General features: G+C 52.3%; 1 protein-coding gene across 2 annotated transcripts in view; it reads right to left on the bottom strand.

Moving 5' to 3' along the window:
- AP3B1 (adaptor related protein complex 3 subunit beta 1) overlaps window positions 1-14,084 on the bottom strand; it is a 310,175-nt gene that overhangs the window by 34,170 nt on the left and 261,921 nt on the right. The window lies entirely within an intron of this gene.

Genomic DNA, 14,084 nt, shown 5'->3' with positions numbered 1-14,084 from the left:
GCTTATAACTTTGACAGATTGTTTGAGCTGAGATTTGTCTGCTTCAAGCTGATTTTTTAAGTTTCAGCTAAAATGGTCCAGCTGCTCCAGCAGCATTTCTCAAAATGTGTCTACATGCTTTCTTGCAGCTACAGCCTCCTGGGTTGTGATTTTTTTCCAGGGGTGGGGGGACAAAGCAGAGGCCCCTCCCTGGGGCCGCAAGGAGGGGTTGGGCCCTGCCCCCCTCTTGAGCCACAAATGCTGGAGGAGCAGACAGCCGGTGCGAGTCCCCCACCTTCCTCGGGGCATTGGGGCTCACTCAGGCTTCCGGCTTCCTGAAGCAGCAGGCTTTGACTACGGGCTCTGACTGTGCAGCACTGGGCGCTGGTTCTTTGCCTGCACAGCAATAAGCTTAGTCCCCCCGGCTGCTGGGCTTTGGGCTCACCCTTCCTCCCCTTTATCAGCCCCTGGTCCCCACTGCTGTCCCTAACCCCTCACCCTCCTACCCCATCACCCTTGGCCTCCCCTGCCTCCCCATCCAAGGCTTAATTTGTGCCCTGGCTTGCTAGGGCTGGGTAAGTCTGCTGTGAAAAGTGATGTTTGTGTGTTTGCTAATATCACTTTTAACTGCCTCCCAGCCAGCTAACAAGTCTGCTGCTGTGAAAAGTGGTATTAACCAACAAACAAATATCACTTTTCACAGAATCTGACTTACTAGCTAGGCAAGTCCAAAAAAGCCCACAAACAAAAAAGCAAAAGAAACAGCAAAAAAACACAAAAACTTGTAAAGCACCTTATTTGTGTTTCTATTCTGTTTAGGTCCAGTAAAGAAGAGACATCTGTACATTATTAATTATTATGTCTAAAAAAGGAAACCCTACATAAATAAATTATTATATTTGGACATGTATGTGTGCATATTTATTTGTTTTTCCTAAAGTGAATTAAGTATTTTAAGAAAAATTGTCAAAGTGGCCACCAGCAAGAGTCAGTGGCTGCACTCTGAGGCCACCACAAAATTTGTTGAGAACACCCCGGCTTAAAGAATAAGATTAAGGGAAAAAAGTTGTTTTGCAAGTTTTAAAATACACACAGCTGTTTCACTGAGAAAGTGTATGAGTACATGCTTTGGAGAAGGTAGGGGTATTGCTTAGCGGTCAGGAATATACATCTTTCATTGTCTTTGTGAAAAGTTGCCCAAATTTGGCATGTTATAAGTCTCTGAAAAATCATCATTTGCAAATGCTCAATAGAGATTTGTTAGAGCAAAATTCTCTGAAGGTCACAATCACAGAAATGTAGACCTTGAAAGATCATATGCTGAGACAGAACAAAGTATACCTAAACCATCACTGGTGGGTGTTTGGAGGTTTTTCAGAACAGGTTGGACAATGACGGGGATTCCACAACATCCCTTGAAAGCTTAGTCCAATGCTTAATTATCCTTATAGTTAGAACATTTTTCCTAATATCTAACCTAAATCTTCCCTGCTACAAATTAAGCTGACTACTTCTTTTCCTATCTTTAGTGGATATGGAGAACAATTAATCATCAACCTCTTTCCAACAGTCCTCAATAGGTTCCCCTTCAGTCTTCTTTTCTCAAGATTAAACATAGCCAGGTTTTGTAACCTTTCCTCATAGGTTAGGTTTTCTAAACCCCCCCCCCTTTTTTTTTTTTCAAATCTCCTTCTAGACCTTTTCCAATTTGTCTATACCTTTCTCAAGGTGTGATGCCCAAAACTGGACACAATACTCCAGCTCAGGCTCACCAGGGCTAAGCAGAGAAGAATAATTATTCTTACATAGGTCTTACATATGACACTGCTGGTAATATACCCTAGAATATTAGCATTTTTTTTTGCCACTGCACCACAGTGCTGGTGCATGTTCAATTTATGATCCACTAAAAACCCCAGATCCTTTTCTGCTGTACTATGGCCTAGCCAGTTATTCTCCATGTTGTAGTTGTGCATTTGCTTTTTTTCTTCCATAAGGGAAGAAACTTGGAAGTAACCTGGCTGGATGCCAATTCACAGGAAGGGGCAGGCCACCACAGAGGCAGAGCACCTGGCAGCTGCAGCACCTGGCAGAGCACCTGGCAGCTGCAGCACCTGGCAGAGCACCTGGCAGCTGCAGCACCTGGCAGACACACAACTGCACTTATCTTCAATGAATTTCATTTTGTTGAGTTCAGACCAATTCTCTAATTTCACCAGATCATTTTGAAATCTAATCCTGTCCTCCAAAACGCCTGCAGACCCATACACCCCGACTCTGGCAGTTTAGTGTCATCTGCAAATTTTAAAAGCATATTCTTAACTCCATTATTCAAGCCATTAATTAAAATATTGACTAGTTCTAGACGCAAGCCACGCTCCTGAGGGATTCCACTAGATATGTCCTACTGGTTTGATAGCAAACCACTGATAGCTACTGTAAGTACATTTTTTCAACCAACTATACACCTGGCTGCCTAGATTGTTGGGCTCAATGGGTAGTGATCAACAGCTCAATGTCTAGTTGGCAGCCTGTATCAAACGGAGAGCTCCAGGGGTCAATCTCGGGGCCAGTTTTGTTCAACATCTTTATTAATTATCTGGATGATGGGATTAATTGCACCCTCAGCAAGTTCGCAGATGACACTAAACTGGGGGGAGAGCTAGATACACTGGAGGATAGGGATAGTGTCCAGAGTGACCTAGACAAATTGGAGGATTGAGCCAAAAGAAATCTGATGAGGTTCAACAAGGACAAGTGCAGAGTCCTGCACTTAGGAAGGAAGAATCCCATGCACCGCTACAGGCTGGTGACTGACTGGTTAAGCAGCAGTTCTGAAGAAAAGGACCTGGGGATAATCTTCTTTGATTCTCTTATAGTAAATTAATCTAAACCAAATTTTTGCACTGTCTACATTGAGTGTGCTGCACCTTCACAGAGCTCTAAGCCAGCCACACTGAGGGTACGTCCAGACTACCACCATATCGGTGGGTAGCGATCGATTTATCAGGGATCAATATATTGCGTCTCATCTAGACACGATATATCAATCCCCAAACGCGCTCCCCATCGACTCCGGAACTCCACCGGAGCGAGTGGCAGTAGCGGAGTCAATGGGGGAGCCACGGATGTTGATCCTGCGCCATGAGGACGGGAGGTAAATCGGAACAAGATACGTCGACTTCAGCTACGGTATTCCTGTAGCTGAAGTTGCGTATCTTACATCGACACCCCCTCCCTGCCCGCCGTGTAGACGAGGCCAGAGTATGTGCCATCCAGACAAATCTCAGTGAGCATGCTCCAAAATGGGGCTGCCAGGCTGAGCATGACCTTGTAATAATTACTCCTCCTGTCTGCCAGGAAACACTGTGGTGCCAGGCACAAGAACAGAGTAGGGAGACTTTCTCCAGTACTCTCAGTCAGAACCGGCTTTATGAACTGCAGATCCCAATTCGAATACCCGGTGGCGGTCTGGGGCTTCGGCAGCAGGGGTGGTCCACTCTGGGTCTTCCGTGGCACCGGACCCCCCCCCCACTGCCGAAATGCCACCAAAGACCTGGAGCGGACACACACACCCCCGCTGCCGAAGACTCGGACACCCCTCCCCCCAGGTGAGTAAAAAAAAATTAAAGAGGCACCTAAGGCGTAGGGCCCGATTCCAGGGAATTGGGAGAATCGGCCTAAAGCCGGCCCTGCTCTCAGTGCCTTCTACCTTCTGCACTAGTGCCCAGGCAGCATGAAGGAGGAAAAGGAAACAGCATGATTTGAATGCAGAGGGCTGAGAAGCAAGGACGGACAGGGACATGCTAGGGACAGAGGCAGAAGGGTCTATAACCACTTCAGAACATTTCTAAACCTGCTAAGTGTATTGGGTCTCCTGACATGGGAAAACCACATGCACAGTGGAGATAATCCCCTTCTGACTGACTGCTCCTTCCAAGGCAGCAGGAGAGTGAGTAGCAGCTGCCAGTTAGAGGTGCTGTGGGCCAGTTTGCCCTTTGAGATTGCCCTGTCCTTTACTGCAGTTACCTGCCTCACTCACTGCACAACTTCTCACTTCTCCAACCTATGAGACAGGGACAACAACTTCAGTCACTACTTAAGTAACTGGGAGCTGGGGGGAGGGTGGGACTGGCTGGGCAGTATGTATATGGAGTCCTTATAAAAGATTGTGTAGTTCTGCCACTCTTCTCACAGACGTAATAGCTACCAAACAATGCTACTTTCATGGACAGATGGAGTAAAAACAGATAGCCATCAGTTCAAAGGATCAACTTTGTTTGCACCAGATTAAAGTCCCAGAGAGGGATAGGTTCTGCAATGTGGGCATGTAACTTGTCCATACCTTTTAAGAACCTAATTGACAGTGGGTAAAAAAGAGAGTTGAAAGTAAGCCGCTACAGCACGGCGTATCAGCAAGAGCCGGTATAGCGTGCCGGACCAGACCAGCTTCCCGAGGCTGGCACTTTAAAGGTCCCGGGGCTCCCTGCAGCGGCTGGAGCCCTGGGACTTTAAATTGCCTCCTGAGCCCCAGGGCTCAGGCGGCACTTTAAAGGGACCAGGGCTCCTGCCACTGCGGGGAGCCCTGGCCCTTTAAAGTGCCACCAGAGCCCAGCTGCCGGAGCCTCGGGGTAATGGCGGCAGGGCTCTGTCGGCAGTTTAAAGGGCCTGGAGCTCTGCTGCGGTAGCGGTGGCCAGAGCCCCGGGCCCTTTAAATCGCCCCTTAGCCCCAGGCTCCCAGTTGCCTCTGCAGCTAGTAGCTCCGGGGGTGATTTAAAGGCCCCAGGGCTCCCAACCGCAGCCGGAGTGGGGTCTTTAAATCTTGAGTTAAAGGCCACGTCTCTGTTCAGGACTCCAGTGTACTGGTAAGTCCTTTAAGTTACTTTCACCCCTGGTTAAAACATACTGAGCAGCTTGCGATTGAAGGGTGGGAAGCGGAAAAGACGGTTACTCACCTTTGTAACTGTTGTTCTTCGAGATGTGTTGCTCATATCCATTCCAGTTAGGTGTGTGCGCCGCGCGTGCACGTCTGCCGGAAACCTTTTACCCTAGCAACTCCAGTAGGCCGGCAGGTCGCCCCCTAGAGTGGCGCCGCCATGGTGCCTGATATATACCCCTGCCGGCGCGCCCACTCCTCAGTTCCTTCTTGCCGGCTACTCCGACAGTGGTGAAGGAGGGAGGGTGTGGAATGGATATGAGCAACACATCTCGAAGAACAACAGTTACAAAGGTGAGTAACCGTCTTTTCTTCTTCGAGTGATTGCTTATATCCATTCCAGTTAGGTGAATCCCAAGCCTTACCTAGGCGGTGGGGTCGGAGTAAGAAGTCGCAGCATGGAGCACTGCTGAGCCGAAGGCCGCGTCACCTCCGGACTGCTGGACCAGGGCGTAATGGGAAGCGAAAGTGTGGACCGATGACCAGGTCGCCACCCTACAGATCTCTTGGATCGGCACTCGGGCAAGGAAAGCCAGTGATGGTAGAGTGCGCAGTCACACGGCCCGTAGGGATGTGAGCCAAGTCATAACAGGTCCTGATACAGGACGTTACCCACGAGGATATCCTCTGCAAGGAAACAGGAAGGCCCTTGACACGGTCCGCTATCGCCACAAAGAGCTGGGGGGACTTGCGGAACAGTTTGGTCCTTTCCACATAAAACGCTAGTGCCCGACGGACATCCAGCGAGTGGAGTTGTTGCTCCCTGCGGGACGAATGGGGCTTTGGGAAAAGGACGGGAAGGAAGATCTCCTGGTTAATGTGAAAGGCTGAGACCATCTTGGGGAGAAAGGCAGGGTGTGGTCTCAGCTGCACTTTGTCCTTATGGAAGACCGTATACGGGAGGTCTACCGTGAGGGCCCGGAGTTCCGACACCCGTCTAGCTGAGGTGATAGCCACTAGAAAGGCGGTCTTCCAGGAGAGGTAGAGCAGGGAGCAAGTCGCTAACGGCTCAAATGGAGGGCCCATGAGCCGAGACAGAACGAGGTTGAGATCCCATGAAGGGGCAGGGGGACGGACCTGTGGGTAGAGACGTTCCAGCCCCTTCAGGAATCTCGCCACCATAGGGTGAGAGAAGACAGAACGGCCATCTCCTCCCAGATGAAAGGTGGAGATGGCCGCTAGGTGAACCCGAAGGGACGATATCGCCAGACCCTGGTCCTTAAGGGATCAGATGTAGTCCAGAATATTGGCGATGGAAACCTCCATAGGGAGAAAACCCTTCTCCGAGCACCAACAGGAAAAACGCTTCCACTTGGCTGAATACGTAGCTCTAGTGGAAGGCTTCCTACTGCCCAGGAGAACCTCCCGAACCGGGGTAGAGCAGCGTAACTCGGAGCTGGTCAGCCACGCAGGAGCCACGCCGTGAGATGCAGAGACCGAAGGTCCGGGTGACAGAGTCTGCCGTGGTCCTGGGTGATCAGATCCAGGTGAAGGGGCAGGGGACCTGGGTTGGTTATTGAGATGTCCAGCAACATGGGGTACCAATGTTGCCTGGGCCACACTGGGGCTATCAGAATCACGCGAGCTCTGTCCCTGTGCACCTTGAGGAGGACCTTGTGGACCAGTGGAAACGGAGGGAACGCATAAAACAGATGGGTCGCCCATGGGATAAGGAAGGCGTCCGCTAATGACCCGGGCTCCCGACCCTGAAAGGAGCAGAATGCCTGGTATTTCCTGTTCCCCCTGGACGCGAAGAGATCCATCCGGGGACGACCCCACCTCTGGAAGAGTGAGAGGGCGACGTCCGGGCGAAGGGACCACTCGTGTGAGCGGAAGGATCTGCTCAGGCGATCCGCCAGTGTGTTTCGTACTCCAGGGAGGTAGGAGGCCGTGAGGTGAATGGCATGGGCTATACAAAATTCCCAGAGCCGCGTCGCCTCCTGACATAGGGGAGAGGATCTAGTGCCACCCTGCTTGTTGATATAGTACATGGCCGTCGTGTTGTCGGTGAACACCGCGACACCGCGACCCTGAAGGTGATGGACGAACGCTTGACTAGCAAAACGGACCGCTCTCAACTCCCGTATGTTGATGTGGAGGTCCAGTTCCTGAGGGGACCACAGGCCCTGAGTCCTCAGGGTTCCGCTGTGCGCCCCCCAGCCCAGATCTGAGGCGTCCGTCGTCAGGGATGCTGAGGGTTCGGGCAGGTGGAACGGGAGCCCTTGCACACACGATGGACTGGTCTAGCCACCACCGGAGGGAGTCCAGTAACCCCTGGGGGATGGTGACAACTGTGTCTAACGAATGTCTGGCCGGCCGGTACTGCGCAATGAGCCAAGATTGGAGGGGCCTCATGCGCAGTCGAGCATACGCTGTCACGAACATACAGGCCGCCATATGGCCCAGGAGGGTCAGACATGTTCTTATGGAGGTCGGGGGGGCGCCTGCACGCGCAGAATGATGGCCGATAGCGACTGGAACCTGGGCAATGGTAGCAAGGCCCTGGCCAAGGTGTAATCCAGAACGGCCCCGATGAACTCCATCCTCTGCGTTGGGAGCAGAGTGGACTTGTCCACGATGAAAATGAGGCCTAGGGCAGCAAAGAGGTTGCTGATCCTGCGGACGTGGTCGCGGACCTGCAGCTCTGATGTGCCTCGGACCAACCAGTCGTCGAGGTAGGGGAACACGTGAATGCGGCTGCGCCGAAGATGTGCGACGACGACTGCCATGCATTTCGTGAATACCCTTGGAGCCGTAGAAAGGCCAAATGGGAGGACCGCAAATTGATAATGCTGGCGGTCGACCACAAAGCGAAAGAAACGCCTGTGCTGTGGAAATATGGCGATATGAAAGTAAGCGTCCTGCATGTCGAGAGCGGCGTACCAGTCTCCAGGATCCAGCGATGGGATGATGGTCCCCAGGGATACCATGCGGAACTTCAACTTCACCATATGCTTGTTGAGTTCTCGCAGGTCGAGGATAGGCCTGAGGCCTCCCTTGGCCTTGGGGATCAAAAAGTATCGGGAATAAAACCCCTTGCCCTTCTTGCTCTCTGGAACCTCTTCTATGGCTCCCTTGTCGAGGAGCGTCTGTACCTCCTGACGGAGGAATTGCTCGTGAGAGGGGTCCCTGAAGAGGGACGAGGGTGGGGGGTGGGACGATGAAAACTGCAGGCGGTAACCAGCCTGTACAGTGCGCAAGACCCAACTGTCTGATGTTATTCGGGTCCAAGCCTGGAGGAAAAACAAAAGACAGTTGGAAAACTGTGGGGAAGGATCCGAAGGGGAAACTGATACTGCGCCCGCGGGCGCACCTCCAAAATGAAGGCTTGTGTCTGGGTGAGGCCTTGGAGGAGCCCTGGTTCTGCCCCCCTTGGCCACCCGACTGTCTGCGCCTACTGTTCCTGCCCCGGGGCCTATTAAGGTCCTGCCCCGGGCCGGAACTGGGGATACGGCCGGCGTTGTTGCTGCTGGTTCTGCGGCTGGAAGGGTCTGCACTGCGTCACGGGCGCGTGCATCCCCAAAGAGCGCATGATGACCCGATTGTCTTTAAGGCTCTTTAGCCTGGGGTCTGTCTTGTCTGAAAACAGGCCTTGGCCTTCGAAGGGGAGGTCCTGGATGGTATACTGGAGCTCCAGTGGAAGGCCAGAGACCTGAAGCCAGGATATGCGGTGCATCGTAAGCCCTGAGGCAAAGGTCCGAGCGGCTGAGTCTGCAGCGTCCAATGAGGCCTGCAGCGAGGTCCTTGCGACTTTCTTGCCCTTGTCAAGAATAGCCGCAAATTCTTGACGTGCCTCCTGTGGCAACAGCTCCTTAAACTTGTCCACCGCTACCCAGGATTTAAAAGAGTAGCGGCTAAGGAGGGCCTGTTGGTTGGAGACCCTGAGCTGTAGCGCCCCCGCCGAATAGACTTCACGGCCTAGGAGGTCCATCCGCCTCGCCTCCTTAGATTTGGGCGCCGGGGCCTCTTGTCCATGGCGCTCCCTCTCATTCACCGACTGTACCACGAGGGAGCACGGTGTCGGGTGGACGTGTAGGAATTCATAGCCCTTGGAGGGGGCCATGTACTTTCTCTCCACGCCTCGTGCGGTAGGAGGGATGGAGGCCGGTGACTGCCAGATAGTGGTGGTGTTGGCCTGAATGGTCCTAATGAAAGGCAGGGCAACCCTAGTGGGAGCATCTGCGGAGAGGATGCTGACCACCGGATCCTCGATCTCAGCGACCTCCTCCGCTTGTAAATTCAAGTTTTGCGCCACGCGCCTGAGGAGGTCCTGATGTGCCCTGAGGTCGAGAGGGGGAGGGCTGGAGGACGAGGTGCCTGCCACTGCCTCGTCAGGGGAAGATGACGAGGAGACCCCTGGCAGCAGGGCGTCCACAGGGGGTTCCGTCTGGGCCCGGCCCTCCGGCTCCGGAGGGAACTCTGGGTCCTGGTGGCTGGACCTGCCCTCGCCTTCCGGAGAGGGAGGGGGGTGAGACAGCGTTGACTCTGGTGGTCTTCGGTCTGCCGCAGGCTGGGGAGAAATATGTTGCGGACCCTGGGCTTGATGGTACGCCCAGGGAGTCCAAAATCCCCACTGCTGTGGCCCTTGGTCTTGAGGCGAAGGGTCCTGAAAGAGGGCCGCGTGTCCGTCCGGGCCCGATGGCTGCCTCGAAGGCCATGGAGGTGCGGAACTCGGCTGATAGGCATCTCTCAGTCCGGACGCCGACGATTCTCTCGGTGCCGAGGATCGGTACCGGGAGCCATGCCGGGACCGGGACCGGGATTGGTCTGGTACTCGGTGCCGGGATCCAGACCGAGACCTGCCTCCAGCTCAGTGCCAGGATCCGGACCACGATCTACGTCCGATGCGGTGCCGGGATGGCGCTGGGGACTGGGAACTGCCACCGACGCGGTGCCGGGAAGTCGACTGGGGAGTTGATTGCCGATGCGAACGGCTCCTAGAGTCCCGGTGCCGGTATCGAGACGAGCCAGACCGGGACCGTACCGACGTTGACCTGCGCCGCGAGTGCGACCGGTACCACCTAGGAGAGTGGTGCCGGGACTGCGAGCGGCGCCGAGAGCGCGAGCGTCCACGTCGTCAAGGCCTCGAAGGTGATAGATGCCTGGATTCCGGAGACGGCGCTCTCAACGTTGGCTTGCCTCCGGAGATGACCGGGGGCACGGGGGGTTGAGGCTGGGGTGGCTCAGACAGAGCTATCAAGTCCCGCGCCGAAGCGAAGGTCTCCGGCGTGGATGGGACTAATAGCTCGAGCCCAGATCTTAAGGGAGAGCTAGGAGGGGCCGGACTCGACGGACCTTCCGGGCCCGGAGTCGACGGCAACCCTGCAGGCGGTGCCGCGGCAGAGGTAGGTGCCGGGTGCTCCACTCGAGCCTGCCGAGATGATGTTGCAGACGTCGAGGGTCTTTGATCAGATCCCGGTGCCGGGGATGGGCGGCGCCGGGGTGTCTTTCCGGTGCCGGTGTGGTCTGGTGCCGCTGTAGCGGTGGCCGGCTGCGCTGACGGTACCGGATTCAGTGCCGCTTCCATCAGGAGAGTCCGCAGTCTTTGATCTCTCTCCTTCTTTGTTCGAGGCTTAAAGGCCTTGCAGATGCGACACTTATCGGCGATATGCGATTCCCCGAGGCACTTCAGGCACGCGTCATGGGGATCGCTAGTTGGCATCGGCTTCTTGCAGGTCGAGCACTGCTTGAAGCCCGGCGAACCAGGCATGGGCCCGGTGCCGGGCGCCAGGAAGGGCAACGGCCCAACCCGCGAATAAGTTCTATAAACTATATACAATGACTACTAATTACTATACAACTCTAAACTGTTTTTTAAAACTATTTACAACTACAACTATTGACAGTAACGAAGGAGAGCTAGGGACGTGGAGGACAGCAAGCCGCACTCCACAGTTCCAGCAACCGACATGGCGGTAAGAAGGAACTGAGGAGCGGGTGGGCCGGCAGGGCTATATATCAGGCGCCATGGCGGCGCCACTCTAGGGGGCGACCTGCCGGCCCACTGGAGTTGCTAGGATAAAAGGTTTCTGGCAGACATACACGTGCGGCGTGCACACCTAACTGGAATGGATATGAGCAATCACTCAAAGAAGAAACATCTGCAAGGTGAATCTGAGTGGATCTAATGGATATGACTTGCTGTTTCAGGTGGACAGATGTTGGATGTTCAGGTAGAATATGTTGGATAGAGGCCTGGACTGGCGAAATACTTTTTTGCTGTGACCAGAAGAAAAATGGTTCTCACTTCAATAGATAAGGATCTAGTAGAAGGCTTTCTGCTGTTCAGGAGGATGTTTTGTATATTCTCCCAAACAACCAGGCATCAACCAGGGAACATCTAGGTGGTGAGATGGAGAGCACGAAAGAGTTGGGAGGCAGGAATTGGCTGGGTTCCTGGGAAATCAGGTTGGACTCTGGAGGTAATGTCAAAAGAAGCCCTTGTGAAGAGGCTCAGCACACTTGATAACCAATGTTGGCAAAGCCAAGCCAATGCTAATCATGTGGGCCTGATCCTGCTTGAGCTTAGTCAACACCATTGGAATAGGAGGACAGGCATACATCAGCTTGTGCTTCTGCAAGACAAAGAAAACATCTGATAAGGGATCGCTGACTATGAGCTGCCCTTGAATAAAAGAGCTGGCACTTCCTGTTGTCGTGAGTAGCAAATAGGTCTATCCGAGGGACCCTCCCAAGTTGGAAAAATGAGGCTCACAATATCCGCTCTGAGACACCACTTGCGATCTCTGCTGAAAGATCTGCTCAGGCAATTTGCCAAACTGTTGTGAACCACAGGAAGGTGGGATGCTTTGAGGTGAACACTGTCCCAGAGGGAGAAATCTTATCTGTCTAGCAAGCATACAATGCAGGCTGACAGTGGAATACACCTTTCTATTGAAAAGGTCAAGTCTTTTTGCTTCTTTATCCTTTGGGGTAGATGATGGCAATCCCTGATATGCTCTTTTGTTTACTGCCAAGACAACCAAAGAAACTGATGAAGGATGGGTGCAAAAATGTTCATAGCACTGAGAAGAGCCATGGTGCTTGTGCTCAATTCTCTTGGCTCTTGGTAGGGCTACTCAGGAAACTCTTGCTGACCACTGTACGTCTACCAGACTTTAGGAATTATCTTGCAGTACGTTGATCTGGATGTCTAGAGAAGAAGCAACTCTCTTTAGGAGTTCTTGGTAGGCCCTCTAGTCATTCTAAGGAGGTGAGGACACCACAGACACCACCAGCTCTTCTGAGGAGAACAGCAAAAGGGGTTGAATTCCAGCCTCCTGTACCTCCCCACATGGAGGCTGTGGTATGCAAGGTTATTTCTGCTTGGTACCAGTGATGGTACCAGGGTAACTTCCTGAGATTCCACATGTGAACTATCCTGTCATCTGCTCGGGGATCTGGCAGGTGGATAAACTGGGGAGGATCTGATGGTGGTGGGGAAAACCCCATGGTTTCTAATACAGCCATTGGTAAGGTATAAGACCTCAACCTCTGCAAGCCCACAGATCCATGCCCTTGGACCATCATGGGCCGCTGCCAGGTGTCAAGATTGGAATCCTTTCGATGAAGGTGAATGACACCTTCTATCCCAGGAGCAAAGAGCATAGAAGTTCCAAAAAAGAACCCAAGTCGCCTAACAAGTGTAGTACCAGGGACCAGTGGCAAACCTTTGGAGACACTGTTAGTGGGGACAGCATACTTGGCTTGCCTCTGGATGACACCAGGTGAGGCAGCACTGGACTGTCCCAAGTCAGCCATGGCACTAAATATTCAACCTTACTGGCAGGTAAGACTGACAAAGTCTGAAGGTCAACTGGTACTCGATGACTTGTCTCATACTACTGGAGAATCTGGTAATGAGAAGAATAGCAAAACTTGTCCTGCAGCATGCGCCTCCAGCATCGTTGGTTCCCAAACAGTCCCGAGGCTGCTGCTGTTGCATTGCGGAGGATGGCTTCAACAACACAAGAATGGGTGCTGGAGTCACTGACCCTGGGCAAGATGAAGTTGGTATTGGGAACCATCTCTTCTCTGGGGATACTCTACCCTGCTGTACAGCTTGCTTGTTTGTAATGGTACCGGGGACCTCAGTCTTGTGGAGTAGCTGGGCTCCTTCAAGGCATGCTGTTCATGCTTCTTTTCAGGCATCAGGGAAGGTGAGTGGCGCCAAGACTCTGCTGTGTCTGGAGTGGCACCTCTGACAGAAGTAGAAATGGTTGATGTCCATACCAAGAGGGAAAGTTCAGATGGCAGCCTCCAAGAGAAGGTGATGCACTCTCACCTCCCTAACCTTTCTGTTCTGGGGCCTGAAGTCCCTGCAAATTTGAGGACGATCCCGGACATGACCTTCTCTGAGGCATTTAAGACACCTGGAATGTGGGTCACTCACTAGCAGAGTCTTCTTGCAATCAGTGCAAGGCATAGAGCCCAGATGAAAGCATGCCTTGGTACTTGCGAGTTGGTACCCAGGACACGAAGGAACTGACACTAAATAAATTAAGTAAAACAACAAATGACAATTATTACAAAGCTCTAACTAACTATATACAAGAGAAAACAAACCCCCTGAAAAGAAGAACACTTGCAAAGCAAGTCAACGTGCTCTATCGATCATAGGCAGTAAGAAGGAATGGAGGGGACAGAGTTGAAGCAGGTCTGCCCTTTATACCATCTCACAGCTGCAAAGGGTGCATGACCTCCCCCAGTGGGTAGTGCTAAGAGAAAAATCTCCAACTCTTATGCACTGGTTGCGAACACATCTGAAGCGGAATACATTTGTACAATGGCTAAAAGAAGAACTTATAGACTCTTGCATCCTGGCTGGGCATTAAACTAGATGACCTTTGCAGTCCCTTCTAATCCTATGATTCTATTACTCCAATTTCAACTCTGCCACGGTCTCATTTTGGATAAGACAATTTACCTGGGCCTCAGTTTACCAATCTGTAAAATGGGGATAATGTAACCTGATTTGGTATTATGAGGCTAAAATGTTTGTAAATGCTTTGATGTGCTAAAGTAAGTGCAAAGTATTGTCAAACATACATACCCAGGGAAATTCTCTCTCTAAACTTTAAAGTTTGCTTTCATGCTCCTAAATAAAACTCTGTCCCACACTATCATCCAAATTTTTGGAACCAGCAGATTTTTTTAAAAACTCATATAT

The sequence above is a fragment of the Gopherus flavomarginatus genome, chromosome 3 (genome assembly GCF_025201925.1).
Source record: "Gopherus flavomarginatus isolate rGopFla2 chromosome 3, rGopFla2.mat.asm, whole genome shotgun sequence".
Taxonomy (NCBI): domain Eukaryota; kingdom Metazoa; phylum Chordata; order Testudines; family Testudinidae; genus Gopherus; species Gopherus flavomarginatus.
The sequence above is the reverse complement of the archived record's forward strand: the minus strand, read 5'-3'. Positions and strand labels throughout refer to the sequence as shown.